The sequence below is a fragment of the Bactrocera oleae genome, unplaced genomic scaffold (assembly GCF_042242935.1).
Source record: "Bactrocera oleae isolate idBacOlea1 unplaced genomic scaffold, idBacOlea1 ctg00000017.1, whole genome shotgun sequence".
In the NCBI taxonomy this organism is placed as follows: domain Eukaryota; kingdom Metazoa; phylum Arthropoda; class Insecta; order Diptera; family Tephritidae; genus Bactrocera; species Bactrocera oleae.
In genome coordinates, this window is record NW_027212760.1 from 57501 (window position 1) to 70000 (window position 12500).

The following is a 12500-nucleotide window of genomic DNA, read 5'->3' on the forward strand; positions in this document are numbered from 1 at the left end:
ATAAATTTTCATATAAGTATTAATTGTATAAAGTCTATGAAGTAATAAATTTTCATATAAGTACTAAATGTATAAAGTCTATGAAGTAATAAATTTTCATATAAGTAGTAAATATATAAAGTCTATGAAGTAATAAATTTTCATATAAGTATTAAATGTATAAAGTCTATGAAGTAATGAATTTTCATATAAGTATTAATTGTATAAAGTCTATGAAGTAATAAATTTTCATATAAGTATTAATTGTATAAAGTCTATGAAGTAATAAATTTTCATATAACTATTAATTGTATAAAGTCTATGAAGTAATAAATTTTCATATAAGTATTAATTGTATAAAGTCTATGAAGTAATAAATTTTCATATAAGTATTAAATGTATAAAGTCTATGAAGTAATAAATTTTCATATAAGTATTAATTGTATAAAGTCTATGAAGTAATAAATTTTCATATAAGTATTAATTGTATAAAGTCTATGAAGTAATAAATTTTCATATAAGTAGTAAATATATAAAGTCTATGAAGTAATAAATTTTCATATAAGTATTAAATGTATAAAGTCTATGAAGTAATAAATTTTCATATAAGTATTAATTGTATAAAGTCTATGAAGTAATAAATTTTCATATAAGTATTAATTGTATAAAGTCTATGAAGTAATAAATTTTCATATAAGTATTAATTGTATAAAGTCTATGAAGTAATAAATTTTCATATAAGTACTAAATGTATAAAGTCTATGAAGTAATAAATTTTCATATAAGTAGTAAATATATAAAGTCTATGAAGTAATAAATTTTCATATAAGTATTAATTGTATAAAGTCTATGAAGTAATAAATTTTCATATAAGTATTAATTGTATAAAGTCTATGAAGTAATAAATTTTCATATAAGTACTAAATGTATAAAGTCTATGAAGTAATAAATTTTCATATAAGTAGTAAATATATAAAGTCTATGAAGTAATAAATTTTCATATAAGTATTAAATGTATAAAGTCTATGAAGTAAAATATAAAGTCTATGAAGTAATAAATTTTTATATAAGTATAAAAAATATAAAGTCTATGAAGTAATGAATTTTCATATAAGTATTAAATGTATAAAGTCTATGAAGTAATAAATTTTCATATAAGTATTAATTGTATAAAGTCTATGAAGTAATAAATTTTCATATAAGTATTAATTGTATAAAGTCTATGAAGTAATAAATTTTCATATAAGTATTAATTGTATAAAGTCTATGAAGTAATAAATTTTCATATAAGTATTAATTGTATAAAGTCTATGAAGTAATAAATTTTCATATAAGTATTAATTGTATAAAGTCTATGAAGTAATAAATTTTCATATAAGTATTAATTGTATAAAGTCTATGAAGTAATAAATTTTCATATAAGTATTAATTGTATAAAGTCTATGAAGTAATAAATTTTCATATAAGTATTAATTGTATAAAGTCTATGAAGTAATAAATTTTCATATAAGTATTAATTGTATAAAGTCTATGAAGTAATAAATTTTCATATAAGTATTAATTGTATAAAGTCTATGAAGTAATAAATTTTCATATAAGTATTAATTGTATAAAGTCTATGAAGTAATAAATTTTTATATAAGTATTAATTGTATAAAGTCTATGAAGTAATGAATTTTCATATAAGTATTAAATGTATAAAGTCTATGAAGTAATAAATTTTCATATAAGTATTAATTGTATAAAGTCTATGAAGTAATAAATTTTCATATAAGTATTAATTGTATAAAGTCTATGAAGTAATAAATTTTCATATAAGTATTAATTGTATAAAGTCTATGAAGTAATAAATTTTCATATAAGTACTAAATGTATAAAGTCTATGAAGTAATAAATTTTCATATAAGTATTAATTGTATAAAGTCTATGAAGTAATAAATTTTCATATAAGTATTAATTGTATAAAGTCTATGAAGTAATAAATTTTCATATAAGTATTAATTGTATAAAGTCTATGAAGTAATAAATTTTCATATAAGTACTAAATGTATAAAGTCTATGAAGTAATAAATTTTCATATAAGTAGTAAATATATAAAGTCTATGAAGTAATAAATTTTCATATAAGTATTAATTGTATAAAGTCTATGAAGTAATAAATTTTCATATAAGTATTAATTGTATAAAGTCTATGAAGTAATAAATTTTCATATAAGTATTAATTGTATAAAGTCTATGAAGTAATAAATTTTCATATAAGTACTAAATGTATAAAGTCTATGAAGTAATAAATTTTCATATAAGTAGTAAATATATAAAGTCTATGAAGTAATAAATTTTCATATAAGTATTAAATGTATAAAGTCTATGAAGTAATGAATTTTCATATAAGTATTAATTGTATAAAGTCTATGAAGTAATAAATTTTCATATAAGTATTAATTGTATAAAGTCTATGAAGTAATAAATTTTCATATAACTATTAATTGTATAAAGTCTATGAAGTAATAAATTTTCATATAAGTATTAATTGTATAAAGTCTATGAAGTAATAAATTTTCATATAAGTATTAAATGTATAAAGTCTATGAAGTAATAAATTTTCATATAAGTATTAATTGTATAAAGTCTATGAAGTAATAAATTTTCATATAAGTATTAATTGTATAAAGTCTATGAAGTAATAAATTTTCATATAAGTAGTAAATATATAAAGTCTATGAAGTAATAAATTTTCATATAAGTATTAAATGTATAAAGTCTATGAAGTAATAAATTTTCATATAAGTATTAATTGTATAAAGTCTATGAAGTAATAAATTTTCATATAAGTATTAATTGTATAAAGTCTATGAAGTAATAAATTTTCATATAAGTATTAATTGTATAAAGTCTATGAAGTAATAAATTTTCATATAAGTACTAAATGTATAAAGTCTATGAAGTAATAAATTTTCATATAAGTAGTAAATATATAAAGTCTATGAAGTAATAAATTTTCATATAAGTATTAATTGTATAAAGTCTATGAAGTAATAAATTTTCATATAAGTATTAATTGTATAAAGTCTATGAAGTAATAAATTTTCATATAAGTACTAAATGTATAAAGTCTATGAAGTAATAAATTTTCATATAAGTAGTAAATATATAAAGTCTATGAAGTAATAAATTTTCATATAAGTATTAAATGTATAAAGTCTATGAAGTAAAATATAAAGTCTATGAAGTAATAAATTTTTATATAAGTATAAAAAATATAAAGTCTATGAAGTAATGAATTTTCATATAAGTATTAAATGTATAAAGTCTATGAAGTAATAAATTTTCATATAAGTATTAATTGTATAAAGTCTATGAAGTAATAAATTTTCATATAAGTATTAATTGTATAAAGTCTATGAAGTAATAAATTTTCATATAAGTATTAATTGTATAAAGTCTATGAAGTAATAAATTTTCATATAAGTATTAATTGTATAAAGTCTATGAAGTAATAAATTTTCATATAAGTATTAATTGTATAAAGTCTATGAAGTAATAAATTTTCATATAAGTATTAATTGTATAAAGTCTATGAAGTAATAAATTTTCATATAAGTATTAATTGTATAAAGTCTATGAAGTAATAAATTTTCATATAAGTACTAAATGTATAAAGTCTATGAAGTAATAAATTTTCATATAAGTAGTAAATATATAAAGTCTATGAAGTAATAAATTTTCATATAAGTATTAATTGTATAAAGTCTATGAAGTAATAAATTTTCATATAAGTATTAATTGTATAAAGTCTATGAAGTAATAAATTTTCATATAAGTATTAATTGTATAAAGTCTATGAAGTAATAAATTTTCATATAAGTATTAAATGTATAAAGTCTATGAAGTAATAAATTTTCATATAAGTAGTAAATATATAAAGTCTATGAAGTAATAAATTTTCATATAAGTATTAAATGTATAAAGTCTATGAAGTAATGAATTTTCATATAAGTATTAATTGTATAAAGTCTATGAAGTAATAAATTTTCATATAAGTATTAATTGTATAAAGTCTATGAAGTAATAAATTTTCATATAAGTATTAATTGTATAAAGTCTATGAAGTAATAAATTTTCATATAAGTATTAATTGTATAAAGTCTATGAAGTAATAAATTTTCATATAAGTATTAAATGTATAAAGTCTATGAAGTAATAAATTTTCATATAAGTATTAATTGTATAAAGTCTATGAAGTAATAAATTTTCATATAAGTATTAATTGTATAAAGTCTATGAAGTAATAATTTTTCATATAAGTAGTAAATATATAAAGTCTATGAAGTAATAAATTTTCATATAAGTATTAAATGTATAAAGTCTATGAAGTAATAAATTTTCATATAAGTATTAATTGTATAAAGTCTATGAAGTAATAAATTTTCATATAAGTATTAATTGTATAAAGTCTATGAAGTAATAAATTTTCATATAAGTATTAATTGTATAAAGTCTATGAAGTAATAAATTTTCATATAAGTACTAAATGTATAAAGTCTATGAAGTAATAAATTTTCATATAAGTAGTAAATATATAAAGTCTATGAAGTAATAAATTTTCATATAAGTATTAATTGTATAAAGTCTATGAAGTAATAAATTTTCATATAAGTATTAATTGTATAAAGTCTATGAAGTAATAAATTTTCATATAAGTACTAAATGTATAAAGTCTATGAAGTAATAAATTTTCATATAAGTAGTAAATATATAAAGTCTATGAAGTAATAAATTTTCATATAAGTATTAAATGTATAAAGTCTATGAAGTAAAATATAAAGTCTATGAAGTAATAAATTTTTATATAAGTATAAAAAATATAAAGTCTATGAAGTAATGAATTTTCATATAAGTATTAAATGTATAAAGTCTATGAAGTAATAAATTTTCATATAAGTATTAATTGTATAAAGTCTATGAAGTAATAAATTTTCATATAAGTATTAATTGTATAAAGTCTATGAAGTAATAAATTTTCATATAAGTATTAATTGTATAAAGTCTATGAAGTAATAAATTTTCATATAAGTATTAATTGTATAAAGTCTATGAAGTAATAAATTTTCATATAAGTATTAATTGTATAAAGTCTATGAAGTAATAAATTTTCATATAAGTATTAATTGTATAAAGTCTATGAAGTAATAAATTTTCATATAAGTATTAATTGTATAAAGTCTATGAAGTAATAAATTTTCATATAAGTATTAATTGTATAAAGTCTATGAAGTAATAAATTTTCATATAAGTATTAATTGTATAAAGTCTATGAAGTAATAAATTTTCATATAAGTATTAATTGTATAAAGTCTATGAAGTAATAAATTTTCATATAAGTATTAATTGTATAAAGTCTATGAAGTAATAAATTTTCATATAAGTATTAATTGTATAAAGTCTATGAAGTAATAAATTTTCATATAAGTATTAATTGTATAAAGTCTATGAAGTAATGAATTTTCATATAAGTATTAAATGTATAAAGTCTATGAAGTAATAAATTTTCATATAAGTATTAATTGTATAAAGTCTATGAAGTAATAAATTTTCATATAAGTATTAATTGTATAAAGTCTATGAAGTAATAAATTTTCATATAAGTATTAATTGTATAAAGTCTATGAAGTAATAAATTTTCATATAAGTATTAATTGTATAAAGTCTATGAAGTAATAAATTTTCATATAAGTAGTAAATATATAAAGTCTATGAAGTAATAAATTTTCATATGAGTATTAAATGTATAAAGTCTATGAAGTAAAATATAAAGTCTATGAAGTAATAAATTTTTATATAAGTATAAAAAATATAAAGTCTATGAAGTAATGAATTTTCATATAAGTATTAAATGTATAAAGTCTATGAAGTAATAAATTTTCATATAAGTATTAAATGTATAAAGTCTATGAAGTAATAAATTTTCATATAAGTATTAAATATGAAGTCATACAAGTTAAAAATTTAAAAAAAAAATCGATTGTAAAAATACTTTTGATGTTATTAGTTGTATTATGACCATGACGATATTTGAAAATGATATAAATTACCCACGTATATATGAGTTTTTAAATTTTAAATAGGTTAAAAGAATTTTTCCATATATTTTCGGGTTGGTAACGTCAACATGGGAGAGAACATTTATAACAAATTTGCACAAATCTGCTCAAATTGACATATACTGAAATAGTACTTATATGAAAATTTATTGCTTCATAGACTTTATACATTTAGTACTTATATGAAAATTTTTTACTGCTAGGAAATGTATTATACTTTTATATATTTGAATTCCTTATGTTAGTTTATTAGTAAGAAATTGTTTTTAAATACTTATAAGTATGAATATTACTATACTTATATGATTTATGTATTTAGTACTTGTATGAAAATTTTCATACTTGTATGACTTTATTTACTTAGTATTTATATGGAAATATTTTTTACTTTATATGTATTTTTAAGTAAATATGAAAATGAAAGTTGATTTTGTGTGCCTTTTTATTCCTGGTTTTTATACAGTTAGTTTAAATAGAAATAGATTTTGTTTTATACAAAACTCTATATTCTGTACTAACATATTGTATATAATGAGCGTTTTTTATTCCTGGTTTCCTACAGTTAGTTTAAATAGAAATAGATTTTGTTTTATACAAAAACATAAAAAATCTATTATTCTATACTAACATATTGTAGAAATAAATATTAAACAATATTTTAGTTTTATTTGTGAGCTATTCTAATATTTACTCATAAAATATATGTGTAAAAGGATGGTTTTTAAATAAAATAAAATATTAATGTGTTGCACCCGAAAATACTTTTTATCATATATTTATTATTGAAATAAATATAATAGAATTTGAAATTATTAATTTCAAATCAAGAAAAAAATGTATATACTCTTAAAAAAAGGTATATATATTACTATATGCATTGAAATAAAGTAAAATGTATAGAATGATATTATTTGAAAATTTTGCCAATATAAGAAGAAATATCGTTCTTACATAATAATTAAATAATAATATGTATAGAGAACGAAAATTCTTTTCACGATACCAAAACAAAAATTAAAAAAATCCATTACAAAATCACACAATAGAAATGAAATATAATGAAAAAAAATATAATAAAGAAAGAAACATAGAAAAATTGTTGTGTATATTGTAAATGTTTTTATGTTTTGTGTATTTGTGTATAATTTTCAAATAAGAAAATATCATTTTAAACTTTTATATAATATAAAAAATATTATATAAAAAAGAAATATATATTATTCTGGTTGATCCTGCCAGTAGTTATATGCTTGTCTCAAAGATTAAGCCATGCATGTCTAAGTACAAACAAATTAAAAGTGAAACCGCAAAAGGCTCATTATATCAGTTATGGTTCCATAGATCGTTAACAGTTACTTGGATAACTGTGGTAATTCTAGAGCTAATACATGCAAAATAAACACGGACCTTTTGGAACGTGTGCTTTTATTAGGCTAAAACCAAGCGATTATTCGATCGTTATATTGGTTGAACTCTAGATAACTTGCAGATCGTATGGTCTCGTACCGACGACAGATCTTTCAAATGTCTGCCCTATCAACTTTTGATGGTAGTATCTAGGACTACCATGGTTGCAACGGGTAACGGGGAATCAGGGTTCGATTCCGGAGAGGGAGCCTGAGAAACGGCTACCACATCTAAGGAAGGCAGCAGGCGCGTAAATTACCCACTCCCAGTTCGGGGAGGTAGTGACGAAAAATAACAATACAGGACTCATATCCGAGGCCCTGTAATTGGAATGAGTACACTTTAAATCCTTTAACAAGGACCTATTGGAGGGCAAGTCTGGTGCCAGCAGCCGCGGTAATTCCAGCTCCAATAGCGTATATTAAAGTTGTTGCGGTTAAAACGTTCGTAGTTGAATTTGTGCTTCATACGGGTAGTACAACTATAATTGTGGTATGTACATTACCTTATGTATGTAAGCGTATTACCGGTGGAGTTCTTATATATAATTAATACAATGTATTTTTTATATATTCCTCCTATTTAAACCTGCTTCAGTGCTCTTCATCGAGTGTTGTTGTGGGCCGGTACAATTACTTTGAACAAATTAGAGTGCTTAAAGCAGGCTCCAAATGCCTGAATATTTTGTGCATGGAATAATGAAATAAGACCTCTGTTCTACTTTCATTGGTTTTTAGATCAAGAGGTAATGATTAATAGAAGCAGTTTGGGGGCATTAGTATTACGACGCGAGAGGTGAAATTCTTGGACCGTCGTAAGACTAACTTAAGCGAAAGCATTTGCCAAAGATGTTTTCATTAATCAAGAACGAAAGTTAGAGGTTCGAAGGCGATCAGATACCGCCCTAGTTCTAACCATAAACGATGCCAGCTAGCAATTGGGTGTAGCTACTACTATGGCTCTCTCAGTCGCTTCCCGGGAAACCAAAGCTTTTGGGCTCCGGGGGAAGTATGGTTGCAAAGCTGAAACTTAAAGGAATTGACGGAAGGGCACCACCAGGAGTGGAGCCTGCGGCTTAATTTGACTCAACACGGGAAAACTTACCAGGTCCGAACATAAGCGTGTAAGACAGATTGATAGCTCTTTCTCGAATCTATGGGTGGTGGTGCATGGCCGTTCTTAGTTCGTGGAGTGATTTGTCTGGTTAATTCCGATAACGAACGAGACTCAAATATATTAAATAGATGCTTTCAGGATTATGGTGTTGAAGCTTATATAGCCTTCATTCATGCGTTCATCTTGAATGTACAAGTGTTTGAATGTGTTTATATAAGTGGAGTCGTACCTGTTGGTTTGTCCCATTATAAGGACACTAGCTTCTTAAATGGACAAATTGCGTCTAGCAGTAACGAGATTGAGCAATAACAGGTCTGTGATGCCCTTAGATGTCCTGGGCTGCACGCGCGCTACAATGAAAGTATCAACGTGTATTTCCTAGACCGAGAGGTCCGGGTAAACCGCTGAACCACTTTCATGCTTGGGATTGTGAACTGAAACTGTTCACATGAACTTGGAATTCCCAGTAAGTGTGAGTCATTAACTCGCATTGATTACGTCCCTGCCCTTTGTACACACCGCCCGTCGCTACTACCGATTGAATTATTTAGTGAGGTCTCCGGACGTGATCACTGTGACGCCTTGTGTTTCACGGTTGTTTCGCAAAAGTTGACCGAACTTGATTATTTAGAGGAAGTAAAAGTCGTAACAAGGTTTCCGTAGGTGAACCTGCGGAAGGATCATTATTGTGTTCCTATCCGAAAAGAAAAAAAAAATAATTATATAAAAACAAAATAAAAAAAAAGAATAAAAAAGAAAAAAAAGTTTTCTTTTTGTTCTTTTCATTCAAAATGTTTTGAATTATACAATGTTTTGAATGTTTTTCTGTTTTTTTTTTTTTTTTTAACTCCTTGTAATGCATTATGACAATATATATTATATTGTGAACTTCGCATACATTGTATTTGAACGCAATAAAAAAACCTTTAAACATATAGCTGTACTTATTATTTATATAGAAAATAATATTTAATTGTGATATTTATATAAAATATTATAAATGATAAGTTAACTTGTTCACATTAACGTGTGTAATACCTTTTTTTTATGGTATTTTCTATTTGTGATTAAAAACATGTTGAAAAATTTAAAAAAAGAAAACGCACAAATAGAGAAGAAAATAATATATAAAAGGTATTACTGTTTTTGTTGACCTAAGACATGCGCAGCTGCAAATGTTTGGGTTTAAAATTACAATTTATTGAAAGATGTTTTAAACTTATGTATTAAAAATTTATTATTGATTAATTATTAATACTTTCAATAAATTAAAATTCTTTGACTTTGAATTAAAAAAATACAAAAAAATTATCACTCTAAGCGGTGGATCACTCGGCTCATGGGTCGATGAAGAACGCAGCAAACTGTGCGTCATCGTGTGAACTGCAGGACACATGAACATCGACATTTTGAACGCATATTGCGGTCCATGCTGTTATGTACTTTAATTAATTTTAAAGTGCTGCTTGGACTACATATGGTTGAGGGTTGTAAGACTATGCTAAATTAGTTGCTTATTCTTTTAGTCAATTAATAGAATTTAAGCATATGGCATATTATTGGATTGTATTTTTCAATCCATAATATTAATAGCATAAAAAGAAATATAGAAAATATATTCTTGAATACCTCATATTTGAACGAAAATTTATGATAAATGAGAATCTTAGTATTCCCATAAAAGAAAAAATTTTCAACATTATTTAAATTATATTAAATAATACATAAGAGGAATGTCTAGCATAAAATAAATTTTTATTCTAGAATTAATTCACTCTATTGTATTGAGAAAAATTTATAATAAAAAAAAATATATGATATGTGGAGGAATAATGTTGTTAATTTTATTAATTATTATATTATGAATTTTAAAAAGGGATGAAAAGATTGAATAATATTGAGTAATCAAGATATAAAAATATATTTCTTTAAAATAGCAAATAGCAAAAAAATTAAATAAAAATAAACAAATCAATCTAAAATATATTTTATACAACCTCAACTCATATGGGACTACCCCCTGAATTTAAGCATATTAATGAGGGGAGGAAAAGAAACTAACAAGGATTTTCTTAGTAGCGGCGAGCGAAAAGAAAATAGTTCAGCACTAAGTCACTTTGTCTATATGGCAAATGTGAGATGCAGTGTATGGAATATCTTAATATCTAGTATGAGAAATTAACGATTTAAGTCCTTCTTAAATGAGGCCATTTACCCATAGAGGGTGCCAGGCCCGTATAACGTTAATGATTACTAGAAAGATATTTCCAAAGAGTCGTGTTGCTTGATAGTGCAGCACTAAGTGGGTGGTAAACTCCATCTAAAACTAAATATAACCATGAGACCGATAGTAAACAAGTACCGTGAGGGAAAGTTGAAAAGAACTCTGAATAGAGAGTTAAATAGTACGTGAAACTGCTTAGAGGTTAAGCCCGATGAACCTGAATATCCATTATGAAAAATTCATCATTATAACTGTAGTATTTAATTTTAAATATTATAGTAATAGTGTGCATTTTTTTCATATAAGGACATTGTAATCTATTAACATAATAAAATATTTATCAAAAGATCATTGGTTTTTAAGTTTATTCAAATTAATTTGCTTTTAGCTTATTAACATAGAATAATTACTGATGATTTGATAAAGTGTTGATAGATTTTATTATATATAATGCTAAAATTCTTTTGAATTTTACAATAATATTATTATCATTGATTTTAATATTAATTGTATGCATTTATATGATTAACAATGCGAAAGATTCAGGATACCTTCGGGACCCGTCTTGAAACACGGACCAAGGAGTCTAACATATGTGCAAGTCATTGGGTTATATTAAACCTAATGGCGAAATTAACTTAACTGTATTAATAATGGGATTAATTTTTAATGTATTACATTATTAATTCAATCCCGGGGCGTTCCATATAGTTATGTATAATGATAATTTATTATTATTTATACCTCTAACTGGAGCGTACCTTGAGCATATATGCTGTGACCCGAAAGATGGTGAACTATACTTGATCAGGTTGAAGTCAGGGGAAACCCTGATGGAAGACCGAAACAGTTCTGACGTGCAAATCGATTGTCAGAATTGAGTATAGGGGCGAAAGACCAATCGAACCATCTAGTAGCTGGTTCCCTCCGAAGTTTCCCTCAGGATAGCTGGTGCATTTAAAAATTATGTAAAATAATCTTATCTGGTAAAGCGAATGATTAGAGGCCTTAGGGTCGAAACGACCTTAACCTATTCTCAAACTTTAAATGGGTAAGAACCTCACCTTTCTTGATATGAAGGTTGAGGTTATGATATAATGTGCCCAGTGGGCCACTTTTGGTAAGCAGAACTGGCGCTGTGGGATGAACCAAACGTAATGTTACGGTGCCTAAATTAACAACTCATGCAGATACCATGAAAGGCGTTGGTTGCTTAAAACAGCAGGACGGTGGACATGGAAGTCGTAATCCGCTAAGGAGTGTGTAACAACTCACCTGCCGAAGCAACTAGCCCTTAAAATGGATGGCGCTTAAGTTGTATACCTATACATTACCGCTAAAGTACATGATTTATAATACAATTTCGGTTGGATTATAAATTTTGAAACTTTAGTGAGTAGGAGGGTACAATGGTGTGCTTAGAAGTGTTTGGCGTAAGCCTGCATGGAGCCGCTATTGGTACAGATCTTGGTGGTAGTAGCAAATAATCGAATGAGACCTTGGAGGACTGAAGTGGAGAAGGGTTTCGTGTGAACAGTGGTTGATCACGAGTTAGTCGGTCCTAAGTTCAAGGCGAAAGCCGAAAATTTTCAAGTTTTAATGAAATGAAATGAATGAATTTTTATTCCATAGTAATTAAACACTTGAATAATTTTGAACGAAAGGGAATACGGT

At 24.2% G+C, this 12500-nt stretch overlaps 3 non-coding genes across 3 annotated transcripts in view; all 3 read left to right on the forward strand.

The window, feature by feature from the left end:
- Positions 1-7298: 7298 nt before the first annotated feature.
- LOC138858806 (small subunit ribosomal RNA) lies at positions 7299-9288 on the forward strand. The gene has a single exon (XR_011397836.1). It is a non-coding gene; the product is annotated as a small subunit ribosomal RNA (ribosomal RNA).
- A 626-nt stretch (positions 9289-9914) lies between these two features.
- Positions 9915-10093, forward strand: LOC138858814 (5.8S ribosomal RNA). Its single transcript, XR_011397842.1, has one exon. It is a non-coding gene; the product is annotated as a 5.8S ribosomal RNA (ribosomal RNA).
- A 502-nt stretch (positions 10094-10595) lies between these two features.
- Positions 10596-12500, forward strand: part of LOC138858807 (large subunit ribosomal RNA) — a 3977-nt gene continuing 2072 nt past the window's right edge. Inside the window, exon 1 of the ribosomal RNA XR_011397837.1 lies at positions 10596-12500. This exon is cut by the window's right edge and continues 2072 nt beyond it. This is a non-coding gene — a ribosomal RNA (large subunit ribosomal RNA).